The sequence below is a fragment of the Varanus komodoensis genome, unplaced genomic scaffold (assembly GCF_004798865.1).
Source record: "Varanus komodoensis strain SLA01 unplaced genomic scaffold, ASM479886v1 scaffold13_3, whole genome shotgun sequence".
NCBI classification, from domain to species: domain Eukaryota; kingdom Metazoa; phylum Chordata; class Lepidosauria; order Squamata; family Varanidae; genus Varanus; species Varanus komodoensis.
In genome coordinates, this window is record NW_025335409.1 from 15,172,718 (window position 1) to 15,185,710 (window position 12,993).

Genomic DNA, 12,993 nt, shown 5'->3' on the forward strand with positions numbered 1-12,993 from the left:
AGTATGTGAAATGAGTGCAATGGTGCAGTAGTTTGAACATTCTTTGGCATTGCCCTTCTTTGGGATCGGAATGTAAACTGACCTTTTCCAATCCTGTGGCCACTGCTGAGTTTTCCAAATTTGCTGACATATTGAATGTAGCACTTTTACAGCATCGTCTTTTAAGATTTTGAATAGCTCAGCTGGAATACTGTCACCTGCACTAGCTTTGTTGTTGCTCAGACTTCCTAAGGCCCATTTGACTTCACATTCCAGGATGTCTGGCTCAAGGTCAGTGACCACCCCATCGTGGTTATCAGGGATGTTAAGCTCTTTCTTGTACAGTTCCTTTGTGTAATCTTGCCATCTCTTCTTAATCTCTTCTGCCTCTGTTAGGTCCCTGGCATTTTGGTCCATTATGCATGAAACGTTCCCTTCATATCTCCAATTTTCTTGAAGAGATCTCTGGTCTTCCCTACTCTATTGTTTTCTTCTATTTGTTTGCACTGTTCATTTAAGAAGGCATTCTTATCTCTTCTAGGTATTCTCTGGAATTCTGCATTTAATTGGGTGTATCTTTCTCTTTCTCCCTTGCCTTTCGCTTCCCTTCTTTCCTCAGCTATTTGTAAAGCTTCCTCAGACAGCCATTTTGCTTTCTTGCATTTCTTATTCTTTGGGATGGTTTTAGTTGCCACCTCTTGTACAATGTTGCGAACCTCCGTCCATAGTTCTTCAGGCACTCTGTCTACCAGATCTAATTCCTTAAATCTAGTTGTCACCTCCACTGTATATTCATCAGGGATATGATTTAGGTCATACCTGAGTAGCCTAGTGCTTTTCCCTACTTTCTTCAATGTAACCCTAAATTTTGCAACCAGAAGCTCATGATCTGAGCCACAGTCAGCTCCTGGTCTAGTTTTTACTGACTGTATACAGCTTCTCCATCTTTGGCTACAGAGCACATAGTCAATCTGACTTTTGTGTTGACCATCTGGTGAGGTCATGTGTAGAGTTGTCTCTTGGGTTGTTGGAAAAGAGTGTTTGGTATGACCATCGTATTCTCTTGACAAAATTCTACCAGCCTGTGTCCTGCTTCATTTTGTACTCCAAGGCCAAACTTGCCTGTTATTCCAGTTAACTTTTGGCTTCCTACTTTAGCATTCCAATCCCCCATGATGATAAGGACATCATTTTTGGTGTTAATTCTAGAATGTGTTGTAGGCCTTCATAGAACCGGTCAACTTCAGCCTCTTCAGCACCAGTGGTTGGGGCATAGACTTGGACTACTGTGATGTTGAATGGTTTGCCTTGGATTTGAACTCAGATCATTCTGTCATTTTGGAGATTGTATCCCAGTACTGCTTTTTCTACTCTTTGATTGACTATGAAGGCTGCTCCATTTCTTCTGAGGGATTCTTGCCCTCAGTAGTATACCTGATGGTCATCTGAATTAAATTTACCCATTCCTGTCCATTTTAGTTCACTGATTCCTAAGATGTCGATGTTCAGTCTTGTCATCTTTTGTTTGACCACATCCAGCTTGCCTTGATTCATGGATTTTACATTCCAGGTTTCTATGCAGTATAGATCTTTGCAGAATCGGACCTTCCTTTCACCACCAGATACATCTGCAACTGAGTGTCCTTTCGGCTTTGACCCAGTCGCTTCATTCTTTCTGGCGCGACTAGTACTAGCCCTCCGCTCTTCCCCAGTAGTATATTGGACACCTTCGGACCTGAGGGGCTCATCTTCCAGCATCATATCTTTTTGCCTTTTGTCCATGGGGTTTTCATGGCAAAGATACTGGAGCGGGTTGCCATTTCCTTCTCCAGTGGATCACGTTTTGTCAGAGCTCTCTGCTATGACTGTCCATCTTGGGTGGCCCTGCACGGCATCGCTCATAGCTTCATTGGGCTATGCAAGCCCCTTGGCCACGACAAGGCAGTGATCCATGAAGGAGTTAGTGCGTCTTAGAAGTAGCTAAATGCCATCAGTTTCAAGGAAGGCAACTATGTGGCTTCTTCTGACTATATCTACTTTAGATACTGTGGTTCTCAACAAAAAGTCATGTTCACAGGCAAGGATAAACCATAGTTCAGCGCTACTTGGATGCAGCAGTGCACACTTCCTTCGCTCCTCCCATGTGACTGGGAAGACAACTTACCCAGTTTGGCTTTCCCCAGTTACTGGATTGCTGTTATATATCATAGTTAAGAAAAACTCTACTAAGTTGCAGACAACTACAAACCCTGCATTGACTCTGCTCAATAGCAGACAACTACAAACAACTCATTCTTTAGCTGACTCGTTTAATAAATGAGTGTTTGTTTTCAGTCATGATTCCTGGTTCATATATTACAGGGGTGGGCAATATACTAGAACCTATATCAGGGCCAGAGGCACTGGTAACAAAGAAAGCATACATCTCTGCCACAACTACATTTGCACAATGTCATCCGTGGGAGTTTTCTGAGGGGTGGGCTTATTTCATTCCCAGAAAAGGCCCAGAAAAGCGACTGATTGAGTCCTTGGAGGCTGCTGTGACAGGTTTGCACTACATTTTGCAGACAGAAACTGCTTGCATCTGCTGTGTTTTGCACTCTGTAACAGTAACAGAATCAGAAATGAATGCAGGCAGTGTAGCAGCTGGTCAGATTGTTATGGATACTTTTCAGATTCTGCAGCCTGACAGTGTAGACAGATTGCATGGAGGTCTGAGATTGGAAGACTACCAGTCTTCTTCACTCTTGCCCTTCCAGGCTAAATAAAGATGACAAAGGTAACTTAATTTAAATGGGTCTCAGAAGTGGCTAAATGCCCTCAGTTTCAAAGAAGGCAACTGTGCGGCTTCTTCTGAAAAAAATTACTTTAGATACTCATCTAAAATTTTTAGTTTAGATACTCAAATATAATGTCATCTCAAAATTGCCTTTTGGGGGAAAGATTTTAGAGTAGATGCTGCAGACTTAATTCCAGGTAGCTCCGAATTATTTTAAATATTTACCTCTGTTCCAGTTTGATATCTGATTTGGTTTCAGGACTGAAACTGTCTTGATTGCTGTGGTAGATGACCTGTGCATGGAGATACAGGAAGTTTGCAAACCTATTTACTGGACTCTGGACCCTTCAGCAGCTCTTGATACCATTATCTATGGTATTTTCTGGGACATGTCACCACAGCAGGACATGGTATGACATAGGTTCTGGTTCTTTCTGGTGCTCCTAGGAAGTAGTGCTGGAGTTTCATCCTATGCCCTTTGGCCTATGGGGCTGTTAGAGGTTTTTTGCTTGTCTCTCATGATTTTAAGTTGTACATGATACCTCTGGAAGAAGTAATGTGGAGGTCAGGGCTCACATATCATTGCGATGTCGATCCTCAACTCTGCCTTTAGATTATGTCAACCAGGGAGGCACTGAAAACCAGGAGAGGAGCTTTTTATGTGGCCACACCTAAGCTACAGAACTCCTTTCTGGGAGGCAAGATCCATCATGTTCCCTTTGCCTTCCACTTGTCTATAAAACCCTCTCTTTATGGTAGAAATTTCCCTATAATGTGGTACTTTTGGTTTTTGTTTTCCACATGAAGGAAATTTCAAAAGTGGTCTTTCCCTCCTCCAGTACACTTTACTATCTCAGGATTCATCCACTGCATTTGATTACATATGGAGACCAGTGAGAAGCTCACGTGTCCTCCAGCAACAGATTGCATAGACAAGAGTCCCACTTCAGCTAGGGGACTTATCCACAATATTAATTGGAAAACGGGTTAAAAAATTTATCTGTTCTGGAAGTGCAGAATTATTTATAGTGGCACCACCACTACCACCACCACTATGATTATCAATATACAATCATTCTGCTAATGTACTCAGGCTAAAATATAATTAAAAAAGGACAGGGAGAGAAGAAGAAAATGAGCAACATAATGCGTGCATTGCACATCATGCTAATCTAGTCTGAAAATAAGCCGCAGTGGGTTGTTCTCCTCCACCTCTTCACTAAGTCCTCCAGCTGGTTTCAGCAGAAATCCCAGTGTACTCTGTAGCAAAACCCACCCTATCTCCCCTCCCCACTCTGATCACTAGCTTGTCTGGGTTGCTGCTGTTTGTGGGGCGGGGGTTCCCTGGGGCTTCAAAATTGCACTACTAGGGCCATTTCTGTTTTCTAAGGTTTTTGGCCTTGAAAATTGCACAGCTGTATGTGTATTCTTGCAGCTGTGCAATACATGCAATCTTCCTTTGTCAATTACTTGCTTTGTTTCAGCCGTCAAAAGAAGTGGCAACGTGAAGTAAGCAACGGACTGACAAGGCAAGACTACATATAGGCTAATTTTGGCACATTTGCCAGAGGCCAATTGCCAAGTTATCGATTGAAAAGCATCAGCAAAGTGTGAAAAAACAGCGAAAGAAGATCACCAAAAAGACAGGGGGGTAAATATGTTGAATTTGTGTTGAACTGACAGTTCTCAGTACTCTCCACCTTTTCCACTTTCCCAAGTCTTCAGCTCCTGCCAAAAGGTGAGCTCAACTTCCCCCACCTGCTCTGTCTGCAGCACTTCTTATGGTTCACTGGCAATTCTAAAAAGAACGCATACATATAGGCAAAATTAATGGCTGGGAAGTAAATAGATGCAAAATTTTGACACCTGCAGTAAAGGCAGTGGGGGGGGGGGAGAGTAATTTCTCACATTTCTGGAGTACCTGCAGGGGAATACTTAAAGATGGAAGACAGTGAAAACCAAGAGAATCATGTCACCAAGAAGGAAATATTGACTTTTCTTGGTGCACTTGCTTCTCTCACCCCTCTCCTCAAGTTTCTGACTTGTGCGATAAGGTCCCTCTGTTCTTTTACTGTTACTTCTCCCTGGGTCTTCATAACTGTGTGCAAATAAGCTGACAGGCAAACTTGACTTGTCCATACTCATACTGGACAGCTGTAAGGGTGCATTTGCAAAAGACCAATAAAAAAATCATGAGCCTAATTATACATTTGGAGCACTGAAAAAAGGTTGAGGAACAAGTGATAGCCTTTCCAAAGTGCCATTTGCCATCAGTGGAAAAAACATCAGCACTGGCTTCCTTACTAGTCTTCCCAAGCAGCTCCTTAGCTGATCATGGCAATAGGTTTCCCAGGTTTGGATGACACAGCAACTGATTGCAAGAAAGAACAACTATATAATAAGCCTTGGTTTGCCTACATAGCTTGTCTTCATAAAAAGTATCGCCCCCTGTGCAAAACGTTTTGGATTCAGATGACATGACTACCTGCCAGGGTTGGCTGCCCATGGAGTGCTGTCATGTTGTGTGTACCCAGTCTGTCTTGGGCAGTTGTAGATGTTCCAGTCTGTCATAAGCCAGGTGAAAGGAAGGGGCCATGCTAACTCACCTGTTTGACGCAGTCAGGTAGAAATAAAGTTGATCATGTTTTCTGGATGATCTTAAAGTTTAACTGATACCATTATTCGTTTGAAACATGTTTCTGTCACTTTTCTACTAACAAATCATACTGAAGGTAGCTACAAAAGTAATTAAAAACAACAAATCTACTATAATACAATATCAATAAATAAGTCATAAAGCAGCGAGTAAAGAGAAGAACACATCACTGAACATCAGGCAAAAACAAATATGCTGGAAGTGATTAAATAAAGCCAAAATAACTAATTCAAGCCACCAATAAAAGTATAATAAACCTACAACAAGGGTAACACAAAAGGGGCAGATGTCACCTAGTGCCTAAGAGAGAGAAATGAGCAGGCAAATATCCCATAAAGGGAGTTTTATAGTCAGGGCACAATCACGGGGTGGCGGGGGGATAACCCTTCTCCAGTAGCCACCCACCTAAACTTTGAAAGTTGAGCATTAGGGAAAGACTTTCAATGGCAGTCTCAGATGATGGACTGTTTCATTCAGGAGAAGACTACACTTCTGATACAATTTCCCAGACTATTTAGAGCTTTATAGAGCACTACATGCATTCTGTATTATGCCCAGGTGTAAACTGGAAGCCATTTTAAGATCTTTATATTCAGATGTAATATACTCATTCTAATGAGTCTTGGTTCAACAATGTGGCTATAATTTAGCTTCCCTCTTTGGCTCCTACTTTTTTTTCTATCTCTGGTTCCTCTTGCTTTCTTTCTGTCCATCTGTCTATCATTCTGGTTCTTTTTCTCTCTCCCCCCCACTCTCTGGATCCTCTTTCCTTCTGTCCATCTGTCCTTCCTTCCTGTCATCCCACTTCTACCCATTAAAGCCAATGGATAATTGCTCCAGTGGTTTTAATACTACTGGAGGGGAAAGGGGAAAGACCTCCCACTTTTCCTTGATAGAGGGTGGACTTTGCTGGTCATCTCACTTTCAACAGGGGCACTTTGCCCCCTCCCCATGAAAGTGAATAAACGAATCACTCATTTTGCTTGCAGAGATGGGAAATAGCTTAGCAGGCACCTCAGCCTGGCCTCATCAGTGCAGTGGATGTCACGTTGGAGATCCCTGCTCTATCTTAACTGGATTTAGTTCCAACTTTATCTTCTCTACTACTTCACCTCATTTAGATGGAAAAGAGAATATAACTGACAATTTTCAGCAAACTGATGGCACAAATTCTCTGTAAAATTGTTTCCAGTGGTTTCCTGTAGGTAAGAGGTACTTTTTAAAGCTAAGGTCCAAACTCCAATCCGAGAAAGGTCTCGGGTTGTGTGGGAATGGCCAGAGGCAGAATAGGCACAACCAAAATGGTTTTACCACTGATTTTAAGCCCACTCAGAAAAACGCAAGGCAAGGCTTTCATTTATCTGCTCTTAAGGAAGCAGCATTGACTCATTCAGCAGCACTTTCAAAGAGTGTCCCATATACTAAGCCTTTTCATTTCTACTCAGTGGTAAGCATCAAACTGGAGTACCTGGTTCAATGTAACAGAGAATTATGATTTTCTGTGAGACAGGGAGTAAGATATTCTGTGAGCTAGGAATCAGGTCACATGAAGAAGAGAGTAGAGTGCAAGTCTGATGACAGCAACATTACAGCATGGTGTAACATGCAAACAGATTGTTTGTGTTTGGAGGAGCTTTGTTTTGGCTCCTCCTGCTGCTACTCTTTTGCACTGGGATTCATGACACAACCAGAGTACAATGAAGTGTCCTGTGTAGTTAGTTATTACACAGAAAAAATATTGTTTTACCCATCACTGCTTGGAGGAATTGAAACCTTGGTGGAAGCCCCCAGTGCATTGAAGTGGGTGCTGATCTTTCTGTTTTGGGAAGAGTGCACAATTTAATTAGAGGGCAGAACACTGTCCTCTCTTCAGCCAAGGACACCAGAACCTTGCTGATATATGAAGAATTGCTATGAAGCAGTTCTAAGCACTTCAAGGTCTAAATAGTTTAACGCACACTAAACTCCCAATATCTGCTTCCTTCCATAGGTTGGAGAACTAGAAATCTTAAATTTTGAACAGCATCTCTATATTTTTAGGAGATCACAGATGTGAAAATGAATTGGGTAGGGGGGAAGAAATTACAGGTGGGAAACTGAAATTATAACAACATAGTACTTCATACTGCAGACTCCAATTCAAGGAATCAAAGCTGGTCTCTTTACCCCATGTATTCCTGGTAGCTAAATGTTTGTTTGTTTTTTACAGCTTATAAGCCAGTGGTATCAATCCTTCTTTGCCTGGACAAAAAATTATCTCATACCAAATTTGTTTTTGTAAAGCTAAAATTTCAACTAGAAATGGAAAGAAAGAGTGCTGGGCTTGTACCGCACCTCTCAAGAAGGAATGAGCTTATATTAATTATCCTCTTTTATTCTCTGAGGGTCATTCTACTTGCACTGTTGGGAAAAATGCGACAGAGGAGAAGCATGAGGCAGCACCACTGAAGCCCCCATTTTTTCTCTAACTCGTGCAATTCTTGGCTTATTCATTCACTCAGGCATCCCCCCTCCCGCAAGCAAGACTCTCTTCTAGCTGTGGGAAGCAGGTATCGTAGGGTTTAAAGCCTCCCCAATGTGTACCTGAAAATAATTGCTTTCCTTGGCCAAAAGTAGCCACACTCAGGCCTCTCTTAGCTGTTGTAAAGCTATAAAGAGCAGTCAGAGATCAGTAGAGGCTTACAAATGTCTCCCAAACCCTGGGTGTATACAAATGTTTTGTTCAGTGTAAGGGAGCCCCAACAGGGCTACCTCTGGCTACGCAAAGCTCCCAAAGGGAACGAGGGATTGCAGAGGTTTATAAACGTCTCCTATTCCTACTGGCTAATTAGGTGCACCTATGAAATCTGCTGGTGGAAAAGAAGCTCCCACCCCCACAGAGACTCCTCTTCCCCCAAGGGTCCTCTGCAGTGGAGAGGCTCCCCACTCAGACACAAACAATCTTCTCAGGTACAGCTTGTTCATCTCAAATGCTTCATATGAGAGTCGCTTTTTCTGGATAAGCAACTTGCACTGAAGAACAGCCTCTAGCAGCTTAAAAGCAATCCCCAACTGTCAAATGGGTGGTGGGAAAGGCCACATTCAGACTGGCTGAGAAAGCAGCTGGACCATTTATTGCCAAATCTGGGGAGAAACAAGCTTGCTTGTTTGCTACAATCCAGTATAAGCCACAGGTCATTTAATCATGTCGACTTTTTACAGTGCTGTTAAAAATCAAACAATGAATTGACAATTCCTAAAATTCTTTCTACAAACATTTGCATTATTTAATATGAAAAATGCCTAGATTGGCTACATGAAAACTTAACGCCGCCTTGCAGATAAAAATGAAGAGATGTATTTCCAGCTATTTGTAAACTATCTATCTCCATGTCATTGGGCAATCTGAGCAGTGGATCCTGTAACCTAGTGATCTGGTTAGGATGATAAGGGCAAGGCCAACTGTAGTCTAGATAGAGAATTACTCACTGAAATTCCTTTGTTGGAAGTTACAGGGGAACATAAACGGTGTTCTATGCAACTTCCATTCACTTTGATTGGATTTGTGCAGGAGTTGTGCCTAATGAGTTGTGCTGATAAAGCTTAAAAATCAATTATGACTGCAGTTTACAATCATATCAGAAAGAACAGATATCCTGCTGGGTAGAATGCAGTAGATACTTCAAGTTTTCTTTCATTCCCATTATAAGCACAAAGAAAGACTTGAAACAAGTGTGTATTTTCTACTACAAATTAGAAACCAGAAAAGATCTAGAGTAATGCTAGGAACCTATTTCATTTGCACAAAATTTACAATTAAGTTGCCACTCAAAGCCCAAAGCATCCCAGCACCTGTTATATACTTCCCCAACACAAGCTATAACAAAGTAAACCTATAACATTACAGTGGAACCTTGGCTCACGAATGCCTCAGTTCACAACCAAATCGGGTCACAAACAAAAATTTCATAAAAATTTTGACTCAGGTTGCGAACTCCGCATTGGGTGGCAACTGTGATCGCGGCCATTTCCTCACCCCCCCCCCAAGTGGGGAGATGGCTGTGATCGTGCTGGGGGCAGGGGGAAGATGGCCGAGATCACACTTGTCTTTCCTGCAGGAGCGCAACCCTGATCTCAGCCATCTCCCCCACCCCCGCACGATCACGCCCATCTCCCGTGCTGAGTGCTCCCATCTCTCCTCCCCAGTGCACCCATGTTCGCACCCGCCTCTCCCACCCAGCGCACCTGTGATCACGCCTGTCTCCGCCCCCCAAGCACGCCTGTGATTGCACACGTTCTTCTCCCCAGTGTGCTGGGATGACGGGCATGATCGCAGTTGTGCTGGGGTGGTGGCGTGATGGCCGCGCTCGGGGTGGGGGGAGATGGCCGCGATCTTTGATGTTCTTTGCCACTTTGCTTCACATTTTTCTGATTTAAAAAAAATTAGTTACAGAACGGATTAACCTTATTTACATTGAACCTCATGGGGAAATTCAACTTGGCTCATGACCAATTTGGGTCATGACCAGAGTCCTGGAACAGATTAAGTTTGTGAGCCAAGGTACCACTGCATATTTGCTTGCTGACTGAGTGAGCAATCATCCCAACTCAGAGGAAGGCAGGCACACTTACAACCTATTTAAATTAACGGGCCACATTTGTCACAGCTAAATTGGCCAAACATTTTAATGGTGTTTAAAATGCATTTGAGAGTCTATAGAAAGGGCCTTATGTATATTTATATACAGCAAACTACATTATAAACTCTTTTGCGAACAATAATTAGGGATTATAAGCTTCTCTAGATTGAAACATGTTTAGGCTTGCAACAAGAAACACAAGAATATATATGCCTACTGTATTTTCTGTGTGTATCTATGTGCTGCATGTCTACTCTGCTTGTGCATGCATGCGTGCACGCTCACACTCTCTCTCTCTCACTCTGTATGTGAATATACTGCCAATGCTGATCTGGATATTAGGCCCCGGATTACCCAACTCAGGCCCATGAAATGTTTGCTATTTAAAAAAAAAAAAAGATACAGTACATTTTATGAGATAGACTGCAGGTCACGTAATTCAGACTACTGCTAAATGGATAACAGGGCCAAGATGATCCACCCTAATACTTGATTACTATGTATGGGTGTGAAAGCTGGACAGTGAAGAAAGTTGAATGGAAGAAAATTAATGTGTTCAAAACAGTGCTGGAGGAAAGTTTTGTAAACACCCAGACCAACAGAAAGATGAATGAGTGATTCCTAGATCAAATCAAGGCAGAAGTTTTCCTGGAAGCAAAAATGACAAAACTGAAGCTGCCGTACTTCAGGTACATCATTAGAAGGCGAAATGCTAGGGAACAGGAGAGGACAATAATGCTAAGGAAAGTTGAAAGTGGAAGAAAAGAGGAAGACCATGTATGAAATCCATGAATTCCATAAAGGAAACCAGAACCTTGAGTTTACAAGATTTGAGCAGGGCTGCAAGGATAAGTCATTTTAGAGGACATTCATTCATAGGGTCACCACAAATCAGAGATGACTCAATAGAATGCATGCATGCAGCAGCAGCAGCAGCAGCAACAACTTTTTCCTGGTTATAATTACAATATTGTTTTGGGGAAAATGAGGCTGCAATTTTATACCCATTTACCAAGGAGAAAGTAAGTTCAAATTCCATGGACTATAAAAGGGCTTATTTCTGAGTAGACATCTTGAAGACTGTGCTGTGATTATACAAACATTCCCTGTTGCAAGGCTCATTTTACTCTTACAAAAGAAGCTACTGATCTGCTAAAGTCTAATTCATCAAACAAAAATGCTGTAAAGCACAGAGACACCTGCACTACAGCATATTTCAGTCCCACTTTATATCAGCCATAAACATCTCTGTTTTCGACACCTCTTCAAAATAAATGCATCCTGAAGACTGCACACAGTGTAGCATTCAATTTTATGAAACTATAAAGTTCTTCATTGTTAATTACACAGATAAATGTCTCATCACACATTTGGTTACCAGGATGGCATAATTAGTTTTCTGCATTAACCTTTCAAAAACAGAATCTGCATTTCAAGTTTAAGACCATTGTAAAAATTGTTTACAACAAGCCCCATGCTTGTGGAAAGCAATGCCTTCCACAAAAGCTAGAGGAAAACAATGCAAGCATGATGATGAGTCTTAAGAATTCCAGAGTATATTTCAGAACTATGGGTGAGGGACGGTAGTGGTTGTAAACCATGACAGCTCTGCAGAGTTGTATTAGTGGGACAAAAATCTTTAATCCACAACCACACCATGCTGCAATACCAATGACTATGCAACACTGTTATAGGAAACAGCATAACAATATTTCTCAAGGAGACATATTACTTTCTAGACCAAGGAAAATGAAACACATTTAGGATTTGCCAATTGGCCATGGTGTTGTACTGGTTTAAATGCCATGACCAAAACCCAGGAGACCAACTATGTGTAAGTTAAAATGAGATGGCACAAATATGAAAGCACCTGCAAGCAAGGGATAGTCAGACTGTGTCTATACCAGGGGTCCTCAAACTTTTTCAACAGGGGTCCAGTTGAAAGGTGGTGGCGGCAGGCACAGGCTGGCAAGGTGGTGGTGGGTGCGGGCTGGTGAGGCAGCAGTGACAGCGGGTGTGTGTGTGCATCAGTGAGGTGGTGGTGGGCGCAGTGAGGCGGCAGTGGTGCGTGGGGGTCTGGCAGCCCCAGGCTCACATAATTAAAAATAGATTTTAAAAGTTATATTTTTGCTACCTTCAACCCTTTCTTCATCTTCATCTCTCTTTCTCTTCCACCTGCCTCTCGTTTGTTTCCTGCCCCGTATTCCCACTCTGTATTTGCATGCAATGGGGAGGATCCAGCGCAATGGGGAGGATCCAGCGCATACGCAGTTGAGCTGTTGCAATTTGAGCATGCACCGTCTCTCTCTCTCTCTCTCTCTCTCTCTCTCTCTCTCTCTGCTCAGTTTTAAAGAATGCCTATGCCAACTCAGAGCTTTTGGACTCACTCGGAGATCGTTTTCTCCGAGCGAGTCCAAAACTTCTGAGGCAGGCTGGATAAATGGGCGTGGCGGGCCGGATCCATACACTTCTGTACACTGCTATTGCTTATCACCAGCACCATCGCTACACAGTATGTTTCCTTCACCCACATATCTTAGGATGTCCACTGCTTTCACAATACAGTCTCTCTGGTGATACGCTTTTACCAGTCATTTTACTAGTCCTAGCACGGGGGTCGGCAACCCACAGCTCCGGAGCCACACGTGGCTCTTGAACCCCTCTGCTGTGGCTCCGTCGCTCAAAACACACTCCGGCACAGCCGCTGATCTGCTCGAAGCTCCACTCAGGAACGCAGCGCTAGCTAGTTAAGTAAATCAGCTAGTTAAGTAAATTGCTACATTCCTCTGCTAAACAAGCTTCCTGCAGGCTCTCATGTTACGCGAAATGCTGCTGAAAAGATTCTCTTTGTCCCAATGTAATCTGCTTCATCTGAATGTTAAAAGCTGTGCTTGGGACCTGTCACAATTCACATCACTTGACTGTTTATCTGCTAATCAGTCACTAAACACACCTATATC

General features: G+C 42.6%; 1 protein-coding gene across 4 annotated transcripts in view; it reads right to left on the reverse strand.

Moving 5' to 3' along the window:
• Positions 1-6,715, reverse strand: part of BEND7 (BEN domain containing 7) — a 74,862-nt gene extending 68,147 nt beyond the window's left edge. For 2 of the 4 annotated variants that reach the window (XM_044423306.1, XM_044423303.1), the window contains exon 1: positions 4,440-4,555. The gene's annotated coding sequence lies outside the window, so the exon portion shown is untranslated. Of the gene's footprint in view, positions 1-3,429; positions 3,435-4,439; positions 4,560-6,711 lie in introns of those variants that run through there. The other 2 variants (XM_044423304.1, XM_044423307.1) reach the window with 2 other exon arrangements.
• Between the last annotated feature and the right edge of the window lie 6,278 nt (positions 6,716-12,993).